General features: G+C 45.1%; 1 protein-coding gene and 1 non-coding gene across 2 annotated transcripts in view; both read right to left on the reverse strand.

Annotated features, from left to right (window-relative positions):
- The window catches only part of CACNA1E (calcium voltage-gated channel subunit alpha1 E), a 536270-nt gene that overhangs the window by 363168 nt on the left and 149311 nt on the right, over nucleotides 1-23791 (reverse strand). The gene's annotated exons all lie outside the window — the stretch shown is intronic.
- TRNAW-CCA (transfer RNA tryptophan (anticodon CCA)) lies at nucleotides 8719-8790 on the reverse strand. The gene has a single exon. It is a non-coding gene; the product is annotated as a tRNA-Trp (tRNA).

The following is a 23791-nucleotide window of genomic DNA, read 5'->3' on the forward strand; positions in this document are numbered from 1 at the left end:
AAGTACAAATGACTTCTTTTTAACCTAAATATGTAGAAGGAATTTTTTAAATGACAAAATGAACAAAAATCACAAAGAACAAAGCAGATATCTTTGACCACACTAATATTAACAACTCTGTATGACAAAAAACACCATAAACAACATGAAAAAGACAAGCCATGTGATGGAGAAGATATTTACAACCCACAAATCATATCTATCTGTAAGAACTATCACAAATTATAAGAAGCAAACACAAACTATGTGATAGAAATATGGGAAAAGGATATGAACCTACAATTCACCTAAGAAGAAACTCAAATGGCTAATAAACATACATGAAAAGCTCAATTTCATTGGGGGGGGGATGCAATTAATGGAATAATTCAATTTCATTTTACACCCAGATTCATCAAATTTTAATAATTCTCATCATCTCAGGTGTTGTGGGCAATATACAGAAACGGGAACTCTGCATATGGTGGGAAAGTAAATGACACAGTCACTCTGGAAAGCAATGTGGTAACACCTAATAAAGTTGGACATCTGCATTCCAAACCTCAGTAATTCCACTGTTATGCACCAACCTTAGAGAAAAATCTCACCTCTGCCCAAGGAAACATGGACAAGGTTGATCATTTTCACATTGCTTGTAACAGCAAAAGCATTGGAGCAACCTAACTCCCCTCAGAAGGGGAGTAAATTAACCACCTGTGATTTATTTATACAGTGCAGTGGTGAGCAGAAAGTTAAAAAATGAACTAAGTGTGTGTGTAATAACACTAGTAAATCCTAAAAATAAATGTTCACTTTGCTGCAAAAGGGCAGATTCCATACATCATTTATATAAAACTTTAAAACTCACAGAAATTCACATGCATATTTTATGAATACACACACCAGCAGTAAAATTGCAAATGCACATGGTAAGGAAATATCAACTCAGAAAATTGACTTCTGGAGTGAGGGATAAGGATAAGGGTACATACATGCATCTGTAACATTTTATTTCTTTAAAAATGGAAGAAAGAAGAAGAAAATATGGCAAATATCATTATCTATTTAATCTTCATGTTAAATATATTTCTGTTGTTCAGTCACGAAGTTGTGTCTGACTCTTTGCAACCCCACAGACTGCAGCATGCCAGACTTCCCTGTCCTTCATTATTTCCCAGAGTTTCCTCAAACTCATGTTCATTGAGTTGGTGATGCCATCCAACCAACGCATCCTATGTCACCCCCTTCTCTTCCTGCCTCAATCTTTCCCAGCATCAGGGTCTTTTCCAATGAGTCAGCTCTTTGCACCAAGTAGGCAAAGTATTGGAGCTTCAGCTTAAGCATCAGTCCTCCCAGTGAATGTTCAGAGTTGATTTTCTTTAGGATTGACTGATTAAATACATGGATGTTTTTTAACTGCTTTCTATACTAAATATTTGAAATATATTATAATTCAAATAAATGTTTAAAAGAAGTTCAGGAGATATTCTTAATTAAAATACAGACTGATGGCAAAGATCTGGGCAATCTTATGCACTCCTGACAGGGGTATAATTAGTACAAACTCTCCTGGGGGAGACTGGACAATATTTCTCTAGCATCATAAATATATGCATTGCCACTCACTGGTTTGAGCAAACTCTGGGAGATAGTAAAGGATAGGGAAGGCTGGCATGCTGCAGTCCATGGGGGTCACGAAGTCAGACACGACTAAGCGACTGAACAAAAAATGCCCCCAATAATTGCAATTTTAAGAATTTATCTTTATGAGATCACTGAACTTGCATGAAAATAGGCATTTGTAAAATTGTCCATTGGATTGTTAATTTGAATATAAGAAACTACAATCTAAAATAAGGACAATAAGAAACTGGTTAACACATTATAATACAGTCATATAATGAAGTATTTGACAATCATTAAAAACCATAGGCTAAAATAAATCATATGGTAAAATAATATATAATGACATAGGAAACTACTCACAGTATATTATTAGTCAGGAAAGCGGGTTATAAAAGCAATATGCAGGCACTATAATCCCCACTGAGTATAATAAATTGTACATGATGAGATTATAGATAACTTAAATTTTCTTCTCTATGCTCTCCCATACTTTCTAAAATAAACATAAAGTCCTCTTGTAATTTCAAAAAAGCTACATTATTTTATCTAAGAAGGGTCTAATATTCATATGAGTTGTTCATATCAGCCACTGTTAGTGACTGGTGATTTATCCTATAAGCGCCAGGGTTATTTTTGATTGAACAAGGGAAGACGAGAACACAGAGGGGTAAATGCCTTACAGTCTGATTGCAAAGTGAGGAGCCACAACTGCCTGAAGTATTACAATCTTCCATCTATAAAATGGATTGAACAACACTTGTCTCAAATTATCTCACAGGGGCACCATCACAGTAATTCATAAATGGATGCTGCCTGGTGCCTCTCAGAAGAAAGGGCTGGATTCTAGCCTCCTGAATATCACTAAAGGAATGTTTTGTAAGGATCTATTACCTACTTCCCTTGGGGCTTCCCTTGTGGCTCAGATGGTAAAGAATCTGCCTGCAATGTGGGAGGAGCAGGTTCAATCCCTGGGTTGGGAAGATCTCCTGGAGAAGGGAATGACAACCCACTCCAGTATTCTTGCCTGCAGAATTCCATGGACAGAGGAGCCTGGAAGGCTACAGTCCATGGGGTCATAGAGAGTCAGACATGACTGAGTAACACACACACACACACACACACACACACACATTACCTCCTTAATGACACAAACTGCAGAACCTCCAGACTAAACCCTAGAGAGAGATCTGCTAGATGAGGGCCAAGGCTGAACCCATCTCACCTTAACCCCACTGAACTGCACCCTCCACAGGACTAATTGATTATAAATGCAGAGAGGGGAGAGAATGAGCATGGGTCAGGCAGGTTACACACCAAAACCATTCAACCCCCACGACAACTCCAGGCAGTTGGTGTTATTAATCTCCATATTGCAGGTAAGAAACTTCAACTGAGGACATATAACTAGGAACTGGTCAAGCTGGAATCGAAGCCTAGGGCTCTCAGCATCCAAGACTCAGTCTGGTCTTATTTTGCTAAATTACTACTCATCAATAGAAGTATTTCCTTACATTTTTTTAGCCATGGATCCCTTTCTGTAAAAGAAATAACCACTCGAAGCATAAATAAAAGAAACAAATGTAAGTGAAGGACTACTCTGATTCAAGAGTAGAAAATCCAAAGACCTTCCCCCTGAGCAAGGAGCAATTTGAATAATGCCATCCTAAGGTGACTGTTAAAATTAAAAGATGCTTGCTCCTTGGAAGAAATGTTATGACCAACCTAGACAGAATATTAAAAAGCAGAGACATTACTTTGCCAACAAAGGTCTATCTAGTCAAAGCTGTGCTTTTTCCAGTAGTCATGTATGGATGTGAGAGTTGGACTATAAAGAAAGCTGAGCACTGAAGAATTGATGCTTTTGAACTATGGTGTTGGAGAAGACTCTTTAGAGTCCCTTGGACTGCAAGGAGATCCAACCAGTCCATCCTAAAGGAGATCAGTCCTGGGTGTTCATTGAAAGGACTGATGTTGAAGCTGAAACTCCAACACCTTGGCCACCTGATGCGAAGAACTGACTCATTTGAAAAGACTGATGCTGGAAAGACTGAAGGTGGGAGAAGAAGGGGACGACAGAGGATGAGATGGTTGGATGGCATCACTGACTCAAAGGACATGAGTTTGAGTAAACTCTGGGGTTGGTGATGGACAGGGAGGCCTGGCGTGCTGCAAGTCCATGAGGTCCCAAAGAGTCAGACATCAGTGAGCGACTGAACTGAGGAAACTGTAAAGGTCTTCAGTTCTCCAGAGCAGTGTGCCCCAAGGGTGAAACTCACTACACTCAACATAGATGAATGTCCACAGGAGGATGTAATTTGTCATCTTGCTGAACCACATATGTGAATGCCAAGCATAAAGGCTGCTGTGTAGAGGTGAGTCCGTTACTGAGAGTGATCTGACCCACAACCCAGCACACATCTTAGTGCAGCCTTGCCTTATGATCACCCTTGTCACAGACACACACGCCCATGTCCTCCACAGCCCCCACTTGTTTGGGTCATCGTCCATCTCTTACCTGAACTATGACAACAGCTTCCCCACTGCTCAGCTTGCTTCCACTCCTACCTCCTTTCAATTGATTCTCCTAACTACATCAGAGTCATCTTTTTAATAAACCAGATCATCATTACCCTGTTCAATATTCTTTAACTACTTCTCCTAATTCTCAGAATGAAATACAACTCCTTACCATGTCCTGCAAAGCCCTCCATCAGCTAACGCCTGCCCATCTGTCTCAGCTCAGTTTAGAAAGCAGAACCTGAGACAAGGGTTTACATGCAATCACATGAAGTAGGAGTGATGCAACAGGGAGGGAAGACACCCAGGCAGTCAATACGAGGCTGTATTACCAAGCTGCTGCTGCTGCTGCTGCTGCTAAGTCGCTTCAGTCGTGTCCAACTCTGTTCGACCCCATAGACGGCAGCCCACCAGGCTCCCCCGTCCCTGGGATTCTCCAGGCAAGAACACTGGAGTGGGTTGCCATTTCCTTCTCCAACGCATGAAAGGGAAAAGGGAAAGTGACACGACTCTTAGCAACCCCATGGACTGCAGCCTACTAGACTTCTCCGTCCATGGGATTTTCCAGGCAAGAGTACTGGAGTGGGGTGCCAGTGCTAAAAGCCCAAGGAACTGCATCTTGGGAGAGTCCATCAGAGAAAAATTCATCTGCTGGGTATCCTACTGGTCAAAAGTTAATCATCCAGTGAGTTAATTTCTTTCTTCAACTTGCAGTTGCCCAAGAGAATCCTGAATATCTCACAGGTCAGCATCAACATAGAAATTCCAGGGTAAGAAGTAGGAGGTACATAGCATGTGGTGAAGGGCACCGAATTTAAATGCAGAGAGTCGGCCAACCACTACAGTGGCATCTGGGGTAGAAAAAGCAGCCAAAGGTCCCAGAAATGAGTGAGGCCAAGAGGCTCTGATGTGGGCCCCGTAAGGTGTCTGAGACGACTCTCTGACCTGACCTTTCCTCATACCTCCCTCTCCCTCACTCATTCCATTCACAGTGAGGTTTTTTGATATTTCTAAGCACGTGGGCTTGCACTGCACCAGGGCATCAAGGCAGTCATTCCATGCTGGCAATGCTCTTTCCTCAGTCTCCCATGGTGACTACTTCCTGGTGCTACAATCTCAGCTTACATGTTATCTTCTTAGAGGCCTTCTGGGACCATCCACCCAGAGAGCCTCTATGACATCACTCTATGTTAATCTTCCACTTTTTACCATCTGCTGTTTTCTTTTATTTGTTGTTGATCTGTATTAGAAGAATGTAAATTACTTGAGAACAGAAACTGTCAATCTTGTTTACTACTATATCCACATAGTTGGAACAGTACATAGTTGTAATAGGTATTCAATAATTATTTCTCCCATATTTGTTGGAGAGATGGATGATCAGGTGGATAAATGCATAGATGGAGGGGTAAATAAATGATTTTAAATGTATCTGTGTACACCAGCCATGATGTGATAGGAAATCCAAGTGAACGATGAAAAGGCTAACATGTAGTGATGCAATGCACCAAAAATACAGGAACCTCAACAGGGAAGTCAAGAGCCTATATTAAAAACTTGCATATTCCTGGGCTCTGAGATTCCCAGCTAGAGGCCAAGAGCCCACAGCACATCAAATGATGCACGTTTCCTGGAAGTGGCTTTCCCCAGGCTGAATTCAGCCCCTCTCTACTGCCTTCGTTTCTCTTCCTACTTGTGGATGGGACAGTAGAACCATGTGTTTGGAGATGTGTTTCCTTGGGGCTCTTCCCCTAAGCAGCCATCCCATCTCAGCTCTTCTGTAGCTCTACCCTGAAAGAGACAGCCCATGCCTTGCCAGAACAAAAGAAAACTGCAACTACTGTTTCCTTCTCTTGCTTTTGCTTCTCTTGCTTCTCTTTCTCTTTGCTTCTCTCAAGCAAAGGTTGTGGGACCTGCAGGGAGATGGGGGCAGAGCAGACCCAAAGGGGGCTTTGTAGCACCAGGAGCTGCAGAAGTGCCATCCCAGGATCACCTGTGTCTTCTGCCTCCATGCCCTGCCAGCAAGACACCCCCAACCACTGGAGACCCCTAGCCAGCTACCATGGCAATGAGATGACAAATTGGGGTGAGTGAAAATCATTAAACACAGCTCAAAAGAACAGACTGAAGAATAGAAACAGGCTTTCTGGTGAACGGCTAGAGAGGCAGGAAAAGGCAGCTAGAGGAGTTGAGAGGAGGAGGAGTGCTGACGCCCAGGAGCACCACACCCAGAATCTACAGCGGTGACATCCCCACCCTCCCACTCCCAATTAAGAGAGTCCTCTTTTCATCCCTACTCCATCTCCCCTCCACGTCCCTTCCTCTAGCATCCCTGGGGAACCTCCTTTCCATGGCAGGAATGTATCACGGTCTTAGAACATCACCAGTTACTCATCTTTCTGTCATACACAAACCACGTTGAGTTGAGACATTCCTCCTATTCCTGCTCTCAGACATTTGTTCAAAGTATTATATATGTTCGAGTCCTGATAGGTGAGCAGGTGAATACTCAGGCTGAGTCAGTACCTGGCAGAGTCCCCAGGGGAAGGGAATAGTCCGGAACCTAGCCATGGGAAATCTGCTCAGTCTCCTCATAAAGGTGGTCCACGTCAGCCAGCACCAATTGAGACCATCACAGTAATGCCTCAGATTCTGTCACGAAGGCCCTGTAGTTCCCAACCCTGGAATACCTCACCTGTAAAAAATAAAATAAAATAAAATATCCATTGGCTGGCAGCTACTCCCCTTCCCAGGCTGCCCAGCAGATGACCCAATCTTTAGGGCATCTTCCCTCCTTGCCTTTTGGTAGAGAAGCTAATACAAGACCCCTGGCACTCCCCAGCGATCTCTGAATTATCAGCCAGGCAGTCCTGAAGATTGCTACATTTTTCCCCCTTTTCAAACCTCTAGAGAAAGACAGGTGGAGGAGGAAGAGAGAAAAAAAGTCTTCTCCACCTCCAGCTGTCACATCCCACAGCCCCAGAGCTAATGCAGCAGGTAAATATTAGCTCTGGTTGGAGTTGAGGAGCACCAGAGACAGAGAAAGAGAGAGAGAGAGAGTGAAAGAGCTCAGGGGGAGGGGGCATCTGAGTTTCTGCTGCTTAGCACCTTCCCGGGAGCGTGGGAAGCTGGTGGAACAAGCAAATCATGGGTTCTCAACTCCAAGCACATAAATAAGCTCAAATAGATGCCCTGCTTAGCAGCCCGGGACAGAGACCTAAAGAAGGATGGTCCCCTTAGCCACTACCCTCTCTGTACCCTACAGCCACTCAGTTCTCAGAAGCAAGGGCCGCCTTCCCCTGAGGAGGAAAGGGAAAGGCGTGAAGACGCAAGCCAAGTGGGTGGGGGCTTGTGTCAAGGGAATACCTCAGATGACACGGAGGCAAGCATGCCTCTCCCTCACCCTCATGCCCCCTACAGTGAGGGATGATTTTCAGCCCTTGCCAAGGACGGAAAGGGTGGCTCCTTGCCAAGACCCGGGTGAATGCTCTCTCAGTGGTGCCTCTTGTGTTGTTGCCTATGGGCTCCCCAGCCCACTGCAGTCCACCTAGCCCTTCCTGCACTCTTTGCAGCCTTCAGGGGGCTACACTCTTTCCAGTTCTTTCCTCCTCCATGTTCTCTGGACCTGCAGCAGTGGTGCCCTCTCCCTCCAGAAGCTCTCCATCATGAATCCTTCTGGCTCCGAATGGACCTGGTCCTCCTCCTCCAGCCTCCCTTTATCTCCCTTCTCAGTCTTGGGCTCAGCGACTTTGGAACCAAATTCTTTTTCCTCCTCTAATCAGGCTCTCTTCCTATTTTAATCAATGGTGAGCATCCCAGCCCCAGATCCCCAGGCTTCAGCCACTGGTTCCTCCCTCTTCACTTAGCCATGGGTCCTACTGAGATGTTTCCTGTTCTCTTAGTCTGCCCGGCAATGCATCTTACATGCCCCTGCTCACTGGGCCCTCCTCAGGAGCTGGGGCTAACTCAGTAAGGGTGCTGCCCTCGAGGACACAGCCCAGGGTGTACATTTCTGGACAAGGCCAGAATGAACAAGTTCAGTCCATCTCATGAGTCCGAACCGTGCTCAGGGATGGAAGCAAGAGGTCAGAACTGGAAATGAGCGACTGCTGGCCATACGTGAGTGTTAAGGCAAGGTGAACAATCAGCGTTCAAAAGGATGGGCCAGAGCCAGAACACCATCGAGACTGGGTCATTGATTCAGTGACTGGTTAATTCAAGAGAGTTACAGACCTGTTGTTATTGTAGTAACAGCTGGGTAAACTTTTTGTGGACACAGCAGGTAAATAGACAAGGCCTCCCAACTCCTTCCTACAACCCCAATGGAACTCTCCAGTGTTATATCTAGAGTTCTTCTCACATTACTCCCTCAAGGGAAGATTGCCCACACCCTTCCAGTTTATCAAATCCTTTGTCAAACAAAATTGATATTTGTCCTTGTCCTGGGAGCTTCCCCTGGACACTCTATAGTGAAGTCGCTCAGTCGTGTCCGACTCTTTGCGACCCCGTGGACTGTAGCCTACCAGGCTTCTCCGTCCATGGGATTCTCCAGGCAAGGATACTTGAGTGGGGTGCCATTTCCTTCTCCAGGGGAACTTCCCAACCCAGGGATCGAACCCGGGTCTCCCGCATTGGAGGCAGACGCTTTAACCTCTGAGCCACCAGGGAAGCCCCCTGGACACTAGTACTCAGTAACTGTTCTCCCCTGGACTCTAGACATGTGTGCACACCAAAGATTCATTTCCTTTTGAATTTCAAGGATGAGCAATATTTTAAAAAGAAACATGCTAAGTAGCCAACTTTTTATTTTTCTAAGTATGGGCTTTAAAAAAAAAAAAAACTACTGCTATTTATACCCCATCATTTTATAAAACAAAGAGCATTTTAATACTAAAATTTCAGAAGCATATAATCTCAGAAAATCCTGTAAAACAAATGCAGGTTTACCTCAGAGATATCATGGGTTCCATCATAACAAAATGATACAAAAAAATACTGCAGTAAAGCAAGTCACCCAAATTTGTTGGTCTCCCAATGCATATAGCAGTTACACTTACACTATACTATAGTCTATAAAGTGTACAATAGCATTATGTCTAAAAAAGCAATGTACATAGTTTAATTTTTAAAATACTTTATTTCTAAAAAATACCAACCATCCCCTGAGCCTTAGCAAGTCATAATCTTTCTGTTCGTGTAAGATTTGAAAGATGACAAGAATTTCTACCAAAATGGGACCCAATGACACAAAGTGACAAAATGTTGTTGGAAAAAAATGGTGCCCATAGACTTGCTCAATGCAAGATTGTCATAAACCTTCAACTCGTAAACAAAGCAGGACCTGCAAAGTGCAAAAAAGTGAAGTGCAATAATATGTTATCTTATGTAAACTGAGCCCTATAAAATAATCACTACTTGCCTTGTTTTCCTCATATCACAGAAAGCTGATGAAAATGTTGTCATCAACAGGCACCAACCCATAAATTAGCATTGGAATCACAGAGATTTTTCACTTGACACTTAATCATACAGTGTGTTGCAGTTTTGCTCAGTTTTATTTTCTCTCACATCATTTATCCAACTTTTCAACTGTTCATATTTTCTCTAAGACTCTCAAATTTTGTTTATATTTCTTTGTATCCCCCATAGCACTCAGAAAGCCTTATTCATATGGCATACACTAAAGTCCCCTACCTACGAACCCTCAAGTTGCAAACTTTTAAAGAAGCCAATGGTCATCTGGTTCCAGCAGGGAACCAGAACTTGCACCATCAACATCACGCATGAGTGAAATTGCAGCTTGCCCCCGTCTCCTATTGCTGGCGACCCTTCAGCTCGACCGTCTCCTACCTCCTCTCCCTCCTCCAGCCAGTAATTCTTCCTGCCTGTTCACTTGATGCCAGCCCCTGTACCCAGCTGTTGTGCTGTGCCATTGTACTTTTCAAGGTCCTGTAATGTAAGATTTTAAATGCTTTCTTTACTTTTTGTGAATTTTTTTTATGTATTATTTGTGTGAAAAGTATTGTAAGCCTATTACAGTGCAGTACTATATAACCAATTTCGTTAGTTGGGTACCTAGGCTAATTTTGATGAGCTTACAAATTGGACATACAAACATGCTCTAAGAAGGGAACCTGTTGATATGTTGGGGACTTACTGCAAATATCGAGAGAGCAAATGTCAGGTCAGAGCGGGAAACACTTCAGAAACCAAAAATAAAGAGGAAGCTAAGCAGGAAAAACAGAGGGAAAGCCAGCACTTTTCCACACCCACTTGTTGCTACATTTATGGTACAAGTCTTTGAATGATGCTGACTAAAACAGCATTTGTCGATGATAAATCTGACACGTGTGGGTGGTCCAGCCAAAGGGATCATTAGTTCATGACGCATGAACTAACCTCCCAGGCCTCCGAGCTGCCACCAGTTTTTAAAGCAGCTATATAGAAGAGGCGGAGAAGGCAATGGCAACCCACTCCAGTACTCTTGCCTGGAAAATCCCATGGACAGAGGAGCCTGGTAGGCTGCAGTCCATGGGGTCACTAAGTGTCAGACACGACTGAGCGACTTCACTTTCACTTTTCACTTTCATGCATTGGAGAAGGAAATGGCAACCCACTCCAGTGTTCTTGCCTGGAGAATCCCAGGGACGGGGGAGCCTGGTGGGCTGCCGTCTATGGGGTCACACAGAGTCGGACATGACTGAAGCGACTTAGCAGCAGCAGCAGCATAGAGGAGGAGCATTCTATCACAGGCAAGGGCTACCTTCTTAACTTTGCCTTTGTGGGTGTCATTTCACCTCTTCCAGGCCTCAGCTGCCTCTCCTGTTCAATACCCTTATTTTAAGTTGTATCGAAAAATCCTCTCCAACTCTGAATGTGATTTTTGCACTCCCGCTTTATCAGCGTATAAACAGGACTAACACAGAAAGAAGGTTTAGAGGCTCAGAGGAGGAGCCTGATCACTAGACCCTCCTTCCATCATGCATAGGTGAGACACTGATGAGAGGAGGTGTGACACCCGTGTAGGCCACCACACTCTGTGGCCTCCATACCACTCTGAAACCATTGGATCACAGTGATCTCTGTACCATCTTACGGACAAACCTGAATGAACTTTCTGGCCAACCCACTACTATTAATTTGAGGGCCTGCTATATACCAAGCACTTTCCCTGTGCTGTCCCCCATCTTCCCAACAAGCCAGCAAGGCAGGCATTCTTTCTTTCTCCTTTGTACCATAAGGGAACTGAAGCCAAGACAAGTTAAGCAACCAACACAGCAGAGTAGGAAAAGGGGGCAGGGACTTGAACCTGGGCCTCTGACTCCAGAGCCTGTGCTCTCTCAGAGGGAGATCTGGGGGACAAACTATTCCAGGGTCATGTCTCCAACAGTTCCAGTCTGGTCTAGGGCTAAGAAGTCAAGAGCTACTCATGACCAATTCTTCAAAAACGCAGAGCTGAAATATTTTGAGTTTTTCTCTGCACAAGCATTTCACTTGAGTCCAGAACTCCCCACCATCGACCACACCACTTGGGAGTTGATTTATCAAGGTCACTGCTCTTTTGCTGGACTTCCCTGCCCTTGGACCCAGCAGAACTCTGCCATCAACCCCCATGCTTCTGGAATGGGACACAGTGGGTCACCCGTCAGAACATCAGTGTTCTCCCTTGGAATCTTGAAATCATGTGATTACTTCCATTTTTCAGATCACCCTCAATATTTATTTCATCCCTCCCTCCCTGCCTCTTTCTTGTATTATTTAAGTCCATGCTAGGACCAATAACTCCCTTGAAGGCAGAAATCATTTCTTAAAATCTTTGTATCCACCACAGAATCTAGCACTAAGCTTTACATCCATATGACAGGTGGTCAATAAGTATTTGAGCAGAAGAAAAAGGCTTAGGCCTTTGTTTCACAAATTATGAGTCAGAAAGTTGCCACTAAATTCTAAGGCAGTTCTCAGAAATGGAAATCACAGAAATATTAATTCTTACTCTCGCTGTATAATCAGGAAGCAAAATGATTTGTCTTTGCCTCTGGGCTTTTTCTCTTCAGTCTCTTAACTCATACCTACTGGTGCGTCAAGACAAACTGCAGCCTTTATTAAAAAAAAAAAAAAGTCAACAGAAAAGGATGGTCCGAATGCAGGTACAATTTCCAAGGACAAGGGAGTTGGTAAATTGAAACGCGTGAGATGCAGTGGTTTTAGGAAAACACTGGCACTAAGTGTCCAAATAAAAGCCCATCAAGATTTGAAGACACTAAAACTGCCCTGCCGATGGTCACAGAGTCAGGAACAATGCATGTCCGGGAAAGAATCCAAGCTGGTACATTTTTATATTCACTCCTCCAGTGTCTGGAGTGCCAGGAATCTCTAGGAGGGGGTGGAGGGACAGAAAGCAAACAGACATCCTGATAAGAAGAGCTGGAGCTACAGAGGATAGGAGGGTAGGTCCTGAGGGGACAGACCGGAGCAAAGGCTGAAGGCCTAAGGTCAGAACAGAGCCAGAGGCGTGCTACATCTCGTTTGGGGGAAAAAGGACCATCACCAACCTTGGGCTTCCCAGGTGGTGCTAGTGCTAAAGAACCTACCTAAGAAACGCATGTTCAATCCCTGGATTGGGAAGATCCCCTGGAGGAGGGCCTGGCAACCCACTCCAGTATTCTTGCCTGGAGAGTCCCATGGACAGAGAAGCCTGGTGGGCTACAGTCCATAGGCTCACAAAGAGTCGGACAAGACTGAAACAACTTGGCATACACACACACACCACCAACTTGGAGGATGACTGATAGACCGGCCTTGAGAAGTCTTGAAGGTTCTCCCCACTGGGAAATGCTTCCCTGGGGGAAAGCTTCCAAAGAAGGCTGATCTCAAAGGTTGACAACTGCCTGACAGCCTGGCTGAGATAGTCTGGGAATTGAGCACTGCTTCCTGGGTGCTTCCCAACACGTGCAACCCAACACAGTCCCTGCAGGGCCCCAAGGAACACAGTTTGCAAACCACTGGAGAAGTGTGAAAGAACCAGCCCTTGGGTCTAAACACCCAGATTTAAGGTTGGCTCCATAATTTATTAACCTCAAATGTCTCTGACTCTCAGTTCCTGATCTCTGCAAGATCCTCTAAATTACCTGATGAAATGATAAAATGAGGTAATATACGCAAACCCATCTAACACCATTCCAAATAGAATAGCAACTGTCAAGGGCCACTATCAAGTCTCTTTGAAACCTCAAGAACTGGAAGATTACTGAAGGCAGGAAGTCACAGATTCTCAGGAAAACTACATCCTAGAGAAGCACAGCCAGCCCAGTTTCAACTGAGGACCAGAATAAATATGAACTCACCCCCCTTTCTCTTGTACCTTGTCCTTTAAACTCAATAAGAAGTTTCAGACCTCAGCCCTCAGCCACTCTAGGCCTCTGTTCCCTTTCCTCTCTTGGAAAGTGAATAAAAACTTTTTTCTTCCCTTGTTAATACTTCTGTGAGTTCTTTCACAACCCTCATCGGCTCAGTTAACAACATAACTCAAAGGGTTTTGTAAACTGCAAAGTACAAAGGTTCTTATTCGTATGAAGAACCCTTTCCACTTATTCAAGAATCTAGGCTTTGAAAGGGAATTTAGAAATCATTTATTTCTGAAGCACTGTCTCTACTATTGAGGATTTCAACAAAGGCAAATGGACTGCCTAAGCACTCAGCCAACCTTAATCATCAGGTGGAGGAGGGGCCTTCACACTAGGGGCTCCAGGATCTGTTGTAAGACAGAACTACCCACTGTGGGACAGGGCTGCTCACTTGCTACTTCATCATCACACATGGTGAGCCTCTTCCCTTTAAAGGGGAAGTCTTGATCTTCCCTACCCCAGTGTGAGCATAAGCTCCTTGATGAGTTTGCCAGAGAAGTCCTTGTCAGACTGTGGCTCTCGTCTTTGCCCTGGGGGTTACACTAGTTGGATCATGCCTCTACTTAAAAAACTTTATTGGTTCCTCACTTCCTGTAGGGTCAAGTCCAAATTCCTCAGCCCTAGGATGTCCCTCTTCTTACTCCGTACTCTTATTAAAGACTCTTATCCATTTCAAGCCTTCAACCTTAAGATTGATGATCTCAAATGAGTAGTCATCCCTTGGAATATGAGAGGCATAGGTTCCAGGACCTCCAGGAACCTACTATGGCTACCAAAAGCCATGGACGCTCAAGTCCCTTATATCAAATGGCAGAGTATTTGCAAATAACTCACACACATCTACCTGTATACTTTAACTCATTTCTAGACTACTTATAATACCTAATACCATGTAAATGCTATGTAAATACTTGTAAATACAATGTAAATGTCATGTAATAGCTGCCAGCAAGGCAAAGTCAAATTTTGCTTTTTGGAATGTTCTGGAAAAAATTCTTTTTAATATTTTCAATCTGCAGTTGGTTGAATCCAAGAATGCAAAACCCACAGACATGAAGGGGTCAACTGTACTCCTGGCCATGACCTCTCTTTCCTCAAAAAGTTGATCTTTTACAATCAACTGCCTGAAAGACATTAGCCATCTCCAAGGAGAGATATGCAAAATATTGAACAGCCCTAGCGAGAGCACTAACCAGTCAGAAGAGGAGACCTTCTGCCATGCTGCACATGATTCACATTATTGGTCTGTGGATCGATAGAAATCTATCGATAGAAATAGATAGAAGGTCCAAGTGACTGGTGAGCAAGGTTGTGGAAGGAGAACAGGGATGAGGGGCTGCTCGGGGTGGTGGCTCTTTATTGGCAGCACAGAAATATTTCATATTTCAATAACCAACCAGGCCTGGTGAGTCAACACCGACTGAAACTCCATCTTGGCCATCCTACAGCCCCTCACATTCAACATGTCCGTGCTGCACTCATCTCCACCCCAGACGCGCACATTTGCTCTGCCTTTCCAGTCCACCTAGTAGTGAACGGCTGTACTGTCCGTCCGGTTGAGACAGAAATCTGGTTAAATTCTTGTCACCACTTCCTCTCCCTGAACCCAACTTAATCAATCATCGAGACCAAGTCCTAGCCTTTGCAATTCCTAAATGTTTCTAAAATTCATCCACTTCCTCCATCCCAACATTTAAGTCAGACTACTGCTTTCTTCACTTAAATCTACTGTAATGAGTCTCCTTGATTCTGATGCCGGTTCCTCCAAGCAACTCTCCACACTGCAGCCAAAATCGTCTTCTTTAAAGCCAAATTTGTTTGAAACTACTCTTCCTTCACAGGGCAGCAGCTCTCCATCTCCCTGAGGTTAAAACACAAATTTCTTTACTTGGTCTACAGATGGTCATAGTTTTTCAGTTCCCCTAATCTAATCTCTCTCCACTTTCCATCCATAATCCACCTCTGAATCCCACTCAACATCTCAGCTTCCAATTCTCTCATTTGCCTAATTCTCTCTGGCCTCTGGACCTTTGCCTGTGACATTAATCTGCCTAGAACTCTTCTTTACTTCTTCTTGAACCTCCTACCTACCTACACACACACACACACACACACACACACACACACACACACACACACACACACACACTCCTCTGACCCTGAAGAAAGGAGCTCTGGCTTGCTTTTAGGTCTCGCTTGTATGTCGATTCCTTAGGGGAGCCTGTCCTGCCCATCCACTGCCAAGATTGGGCTGGGCACTTTCCTATGCATCTCCATAACACCCTATACTTCTCTGTCTCATATAGTATCTTCTCATATAGTGTTACAGATTTATAACACTCTATTGTACTTGCCTTTTTAACTGAGGGAGAGGTGTGTCACTGTTTGTCTTTGAATATCCAAAGTAGATGTTCAACCAGTATTTTCTAGAATGAAGCAAAGGAGCCCACAGCCCAGCACCTTCATATACAGGTGGTCTGTGGGAAGGAGTTGGTCATCAACAGAAAGAGGCCCGGGTGTCTCCTCCTCCCAGGCTCCTCCCACCCTTGTGGGTGGTGCAAACAGAAAGATGCCAACACTACTTCGTCACAATGCTTCAGACTCTCAGTGCAGAAGCTAAGAGGGAGAAGACATTAGGATAGACATTAGAAATTCCTCATCAGTCAGAACTCAGAAGCAAGTTAGCAACTTGCAATCCTTATCTGTCAGAGTTGCTTTAATCAACGTGCAAAGACAGAATCATGGTGCCCTGCCAGTCTGTCAGAGAAGTACCAAAATTGGAAGAAAAAGACAGAATACTGAAGCAGGACATAAGCTGATCACATTATTTAAAGTGTGTACGTGAGTGTACATATGTGTGTGTATATGAGACTGAAAATAGCTTCAGCCTTCCCAAGTCGTTACTCTGGCAGGCATCTCAGGAATGGGACTGCGTGTCTCTGGGAATCTTTCTAATTGAGGCACAAACCAAGTGTCTCTGGCTTGAACTGTGAGCTTCCAAAGGCCACTGCATCAACAGTCAACCCAGATCCAAAGCAGCTGCATCCACAGGAAATTAATGATCACACTACCTGGGGTTTCACACCAAACCTGGCATGCTCTCCTGCCCCACCCTGTGTCTTTGTCCCTGCAATTCCTACAGAGCTCCTCTAGTTCTGATGCAGGGGGCACAGCCACTCAGAGCAGGGGCCAGCCTGCTGCAGGGCCCCAGGCATCTGAGATGAGCAGAACAGAGGAAGGACTTCAACCAGCTTCCCAACCCTCAGGGTAGGACACTACAGGAACAAAATTCCTGGTTCCACTTTAAGCCACCCTTTAAAGATTTTGAGCTTGGCCCAACCAAAGGCTCTGAGAGGGAGGTTCCTCACTTCCTCAGTCGTCTTTCTTGTCCCAGGCCCAAGTGATATAAAATTGGTTCCCGCTACTTATCAGAGACAGGAGTCAGAGAAATGAGTAATCTACACTCTACCTCAAGCTCAGACCTCAACAGATTTTAATGGATCTAGAGGAAACATTTATATTTAAACAAGCCTAATTCTAAAGCTCTTGGTTGAGATCCCAGGAAAAGAACAGTATGGAATGATAGAAAGACAGTATTCAGACTTTGGAGTTTTACCTTTTAGGGCTCAAATCCTAGCTCTGTCATTTACTAGATTTTAGATCTTGGGCAAGTTGCATAATTCCCCCAAAACTCAGTTAACTCATCCCCAAATGAGGATGTGTGCATGCTAAGTCGCTTCAGTCATGTGCAACTCTTTGCAACCCCATGGACTGTAGCCTGCCAGGCTCCTCTGTCCAAAGAATTTTCCAGGAAAGAATACTGGAATGGGTTGCCATTCCCTTCTCCAGGGGATCTTTCCAACCCAGGGATTGAACCCATGTCTCTTATGTCTCCTCATTGGCAGGTGGGTTCTTTACCACTAGCACCACCTGGGAAGCCCCAAATGAGGATGCTGCTGCTGCTGCTAAGTCACTTCAGTCGTGTCCGACTCTGTGCGACCCCATGGACGGCAGCCCACCAGGCTCCCCCGTCCCTGGGATTCTCCAGGCAAGAACACTGGAGTGGGATGCCATTTCCTTCTCCAATGCACGAAAGTGAAAAGTGAAAGTGAAGTCGCTCTGTCGTGTCCTACTCTAGCGACCCCACGGACTGCAGCCCACCAGGCTCCTCCGTCCATGGGATTTTCCAGGCAAGAGTACTGGAGTGGGGTGCATGGTCCTTACCTAATTAATGCACAGAATGCATGTGCATGTCAAGCATGGTGCTTGGCATACTGTAGGTGCTCAATAGATGTTAGTTCCCCTCCTCCTGGCTGCAGTCTCTAGAACTGTAGGCATAATGGGCTTTGTGAAGAAACTACATATGGGGTAAGCAGAATAGTGGGCTTCTCAGGTGGTGCTAGTGGTAAAGAACCCACCTGCCAATGCAGGAGATGTAAGAGATGCGGGTTTGATCCTGGGTAGGGAAGATCCCCTGGAGGAGGGCATGGCAACCCACTCCAGTATTCTCGCCTGAAGAATCCCATGGGCAGAGGACCCTGGCAGGCTCTGGACCATAGGGTTACAAAGAGTCAAACACAACTGAAGTGACTTAGCATGCAAGCAGAAAAATACCCGCCCCCCAAAGATGTCCACATCCTAATCCCCAGAACATGTAAGAGAATGAAGGCTGCAGATGGAATTAAGGTTGCTAATCAGTTGACCCTAAAATGGAGAGATTAACCTAGATTATCATGGTCTCATTTAATTTAATTACACAATCTCTTGAAAGCAGCAGAGGAAGGAAAAAAGAAAAAACATGGATCAGAGAGATGTGATATGAGAAAGATTCAGCCCACTGGCTTGGAAGATGGAGGAAGAAGGTCACAAACCAGAAAAGGCAGCAGCCTCAAGAAGGAGACAGCACTCAGGTTACAGATAGCAAGAGACTGGAGTCTGAGATCCTGTAACTGCTAAGAAAAGACTCTTGCCAACAACCAAAATGAGCAGGAAACACACACTTCTCTAGAAACTCCAGAAGGCAACATTCTGCTGACACCCTGATTTTAGCCTGGATAGACCAACACTAGCTCTGTCCACACAGAACTGGAAGGTAATAAATCTGAGGGGTTTTTAAGCTGCTAAATTCATGGTAATTTGTTATGGCATCAGTAAAAAGACTAATACACTACACTAGGTATATACAGATTTAGCTTTTTAATAGAGTTCTATTTTGATAGGAAAAAAACTCTAAACTGGAATAGCAATCAAATGTTCTTTTACTCAGTTAATGACTCCTAAGAGAAGGTTGGATATTCGGGATATTTGAACCCTGAGTGCTCTACCAGGCCTTTTCTGCCTGGTGTCTGCTGGTAAAATGAGGCATAACTTTTGGGAAGAACTTAAGTGCCTTGGGAGTAGAATCTAACCAGATCACCCTACAACACAGGATGACATCATGACACAGGATGACATCATGAGCCTAAAACTCAATGGCCCAGATTCTTCTGGGAGTAAGAAAAACTCGAACAAGTATGGATCTAAAGAACACTGTTGAAAGAAAGAAAGAACACTGTTAAGAATGGTGTGTTTGGAGAGAAAAAGCAAACCAGATGCCATTTATGCCAAACATGGTATCTGGAAATAACACAAGGTTCAAGGAGGAGCCGCAAGCCCATTAGTGACACAAACAATACATTTCATATCTCTCCCATCAGTTAGAATCCACTCTGCAATCACATGGCAGGGGGCAAGAGTCTCCGAGGGCACATACTGTAAAAGAATGATGGGGTAAGCAGAGAGAGTGTGGGATCAAGACAGATTCTCAGTTTTCAGCCCCAAGTACTTCAAGAGTTAGAGAGGCCAAGCCAAGAGGCTGTAAACATTAATTCAGCATGGCATTCAATCATCTTATTAAATGCCTCTGAATCTTCACAAAGTGCATTAGCCACCGAATGCCAGGAACAAGAAGAAGCTGATACCTGTAACTCCAAGCAACGGGTGCTGGGGAGCCACAGCCCCTGTAATGAAACAGCGGTCTGCTGTATTAATAAGAGCATCTGTGATAGCTTTATCCATTAGGCCCACCATATTCTGAGGTGCTCAGGATGCAACACTTGGCACCATGCACACCTGCGCCCTTTAGCTGAGATTCATTTCATCCTCTATTATAGGCAGAGGCAAAATCTAAGCTGTGGCCAGGTTAGCACCTGTGTGGTGAACTCACAGATGCTGAGAGACCCCAGACAGGCTCACAGGCCAGCAGCCCTAGTCACATCCCTCTTCTAGTCTGGAAGTCTCTCCAAAGAACACCAGTCTAACAAGGTAAATAAGGTTGCCCCAGACTCTGAGCTCAGCCCTGTTAGTAAGCAAGATAAGGAGCCAGTCCAGAAAAATGATGCTATTTTACCTTGAGAACCAACTGCTGGGTGGGCTCCAAGATGACTTAGTGACCATCATTGCAGGAAGAAGACTCAGCTGCATCCTTAATGCTCCTCCTCTTCTATGAATGTTGAGTGTGTCAGGCTCAGAGAGCAATCAGCTCCCCAGAGTAGGGCTGCTGCTGATTTTCTTTGAACCAACTCAGGAGCCACATACAAAGATGCAAAGATGCCTTCCCCATTATGATGGCTGGCTTTTTGGAAGCTGAATGATCCTGGCAGCGTGAACCACCAATTTAGCAAGTGAGGTAAGTCTGGGACCAGATTTGTCAAATGCTGCAATTTTTAACTCTCTAACTTGGAATGTTCTCCAACTACTGACTGTGTCTTAGGCTTATGTCCCTCTGCTTCTTGAGGGCATGGCTCCTGTGTGGTGCATCAGCTGTTACACGTCACACCCCTGGTGTATGCCAAGCACAGGGCAAGTAGGCAATGCATACATGTGGGTGGGCTGGAAAAAGCTCATCAACCACTCAGCCAGCCACACTAGGCACTTGCTCCAGCCCAGAGAACCACTCCCATGCCTCATGCCCTCCACCCATCCTTCATCCCTGCTGCCATCCTTCATCTTCTCCATCCACCCTTTATCCCCACCATGCATCCTTCATCCTCTCTAGCCCTGAAGTCTAGAGTCTGGAGCAGGGGAAATAGCTTCAAGGCTTCAGGTCTTCTGCTGTGTTCATATTTTCCTTGCATTTGATTAAATCCATGCTAAACACAGAAGAGGCAAGGAAAAAAATATTGAGCTGGAAGATGATGTGCTGTATTTTTATCTTTTAAGTTTACAAAAGAAGTAAACATACAATTCCTCAAACATGAAGTTCCCCAGGGCTTGTAAAAGAAGACTTGGTTAGCACTGAGAACAAAGAGATGAATAAGCCAGTTTTTCTGCTCTCAAGGAATTCAAAGTCCGAAGGGGAATGGGACACAAAAACATATAATTATAGGAGAACTGATCAAGAGAACAATCTAAGTACATGTCTCCTTTCCTTTCCCTCCATTTTGTTTTGTTTAAGAATATATCTATATAACTAGGACTGGAAAACAAGCTGTCATCAGTGAACCAGAGGGGTGAGAAAATTCTAAAAGATCAAAGGCCATGGGTACAAATTTACAGAGAGAGGACAGAGGAACAATGGCAGGAAAAAATGAAAGAGGAGACCCTAGAAAGTGAAAGTGGCTCAGTCGTGTCTGACTCTTTGCGACCTCATGGACTGTAGCCCACCAGGCTCCTCTGTCCATAGAATTCTCCAGGCAAGAGTACTGGAGTGGGTAGCCATTCCCATCTCCAGGGGATCTTCCACCCTAGGGATCAAACCTGGGTCTCAAGCATTGCAGGCAGGTTCTTCACTGTCTAAGCCACCAGGGAAGTCTTAAAGGTGGGAGCAATTCCAGCGGAACCAAGCAGAGTGGACTTCAAGGTGGCGAACTGGGGAACTGCCTTCCAGGCTCTGGGGCCCACTCCTTCCATCTCTCCCACCAGAGCTGAGCACTCCAAAAGATGACCCAAGGCTAAAACCAGGACCACATGTGCTAAGGCCAAACAGGTGGGGCCCTAGGAGACGGTGCCTCAAGAAGATAGCAAGGCAGCCCAATGTTCAGGAAATATATTACCTTCCCTAAACTCTTCTCCCCCAACCCATCTCAAATCTGTTTCTCTTCCAGATGTCTCCATCTCATTCTGCCCTGTAGCCAAGATCCTAAGTTAGTCTTTCCCTTTTCCTTCCCTGTCTCTCCAGGCAATCCCCAAGCCCTATAATTCCACCTTTCACTGTGTCACTGCAATCTCCTCCTCTCTTTCCCCACTGGCCATCCCTCTCTAATTACGTTCTTATTTATTTTTGGCTTCACTGGGTCTTCATTGCTGCAAGCAGGCTTTCTCTAGTCGCAGAGCAACCTGAACTACTCTACTAGAAGAGTAGGGCTACTCTTCGTGGCAGTATGTGGGCTTCTCATTGTGGTGGCTTCTCTTGTTGCAGAACACAGGCTCTAGGCACCTGGGCTCCAGGAGTTGCAGCTCAAGGGCTTTAGAGCAAAGGCTCAGCAGCTGCAATGCACAGGCTTAGCTGCCCCACGGCTTGTGGGATCTTAGTTCCCCGACTAGAGAGTGAACCCATGTCCCCTGCATGATTAGCAGACAGATTCTTTATCACTGGACCACAAGGGAGATCCAAGCCTTCTCTTTTAACTTGCTCTCCTTCACGCTCTCCCATATGAAAAAAACAGAGAGCAAAATGCTAATTTTAAAAGCGTAGTCCTACCCTACCCTTGGAAGACACCAGCTCTGTTCGGTGAATACTCTGACAAGCCACTTGGGGACATGGCAGGAAATTACTGCAAACGCTCTCTGGACTGTGATCAAAACGAGTCAGCCCAACTCTGCAGAGATTCTGCTTGGCTGCCCTGTGCATGCTGCTCGGTGGGCACCAAGCTACTTGGAACAATGGAGCGGGTACCCAGGGGCCAAAGGAAAAAGAGTGAGAGAAGACAGATGAGCCAGCCCTGCAATGGAGCTGAGGGAAAGGCATCAAGGAGAACAGAGATGCTAAAAAGAATTCGAGGAATTCAAGAAAGTCTTCCGAAGCTGTGTGCAGTGTAAAACATCTTCCTCATCCGGCCCCACAAAATCTTCAGTCAACGTTCCCTCTCCCACCAATGTGCTGTGAAGCCAGCTTTATTCTGCAGATTCGTCCAAGTGCTAAGTCCTGCTTAGTGCAGCGTGAGAGCTGCCATGTTGAGATCACGCACATAGTCAAGCTCACGGTGCTGCAATGGGAAGAAGGTGGATCCTGGTGTTTGACAGACCTGAGATCGAATCCTGGCTTCACCACTTACGCTGCAGCGAGCTCTGTCTGCTCACAAAACCTCAGTTTTCTCACATCCACTGAAGGAGGAAGAATCTTGCTGGCACAGTGGTGACAGGACACCCTGTCTCAGAAGCTGCTGTCTTCATGAGCTTGTAGAGAGATGATAAGAGCAGTGGTCCTGCCTACAACAGGCTGTCTGCTTCCTTTTGAAACTGCAACACCCCTTGTACTTACTTTTTCTCGGCAGTGGACTGTAGATCAAAGCAGCAGGATTCAAAATGTGTCAAAGCCATTTTCATAGTCGTCTTCCACGACTATGAAGAAACAAGAGAAGCACATTTTCCCATCAACTGGGAAAATCCAGGGAGGAGACAAACTTTGAAGTGTGAGGTCAAGGACCATGGGGACAAACACCAAGATGATAGTGATGACGGAACAGTTGAGAAGCCTGAGCCAGTCCAGGCCTGTCCGGTCTTCCGTCTACTATTTAATTTTTCACCAAGAGCTTTTGCACACTTTACGTATTAGTTCTGTGAGAAAGAGAAAGTAGAGATGTTTTGCAGCAAAAGAAGCTGTCTTTTGTTTAAAAAGTTATTTATCTTTGGGGCTTCCCCTGTGGCTCAGAAGGTAAAGAATCTGCCTGCAATACGGGAGACCTAGGTTCAATCCCTGGGTTGGGAAGATCCCCTGGAGAAGGGAAAGGCTACCAACTCCAGTATTCTGGCCTGGAGAATTCTATGGACTGTATAGTCCCTGGGGTTGCAAAGAGTCAGAAAGGCTACCCACGCCAGTATTCTGGCCTGGAGAATTCCATGGACTGTATAGTCCCTGGGGTTGTAAAGAGTCAGATGCCTGAACAACTTTCACTTTCACTTATTTATCTTTGGCTGCACTGGGTCTTTGTTGCTTTGTGCTGGATTTCTCTACTGGGGCAGGTGGGAGCTACTCTCTATCTGCAATGCACAGGCTTCTCGCTGCAGTGGCTTCTCTTGTCATTGAGCATGAGGGTACGCCAGCTTCAGGAGTTGCAGCACACGGG

The sequence above is a fragment of the Bos mutus genome, chromosome 16 (assembly GCF_027580195.1).
Source record: "Bos mutus isolate GX-2022 chromosome 16, NWIPB_WYAK_1.1, whole genome shotgun sequence".
In the NCBI taxonomy this organism is placed as follows: Eukaryota; Metazoa; Chordata; class Mammalia; order Artiodactyla; family Bovidae; genus Bos; species Bos mutus.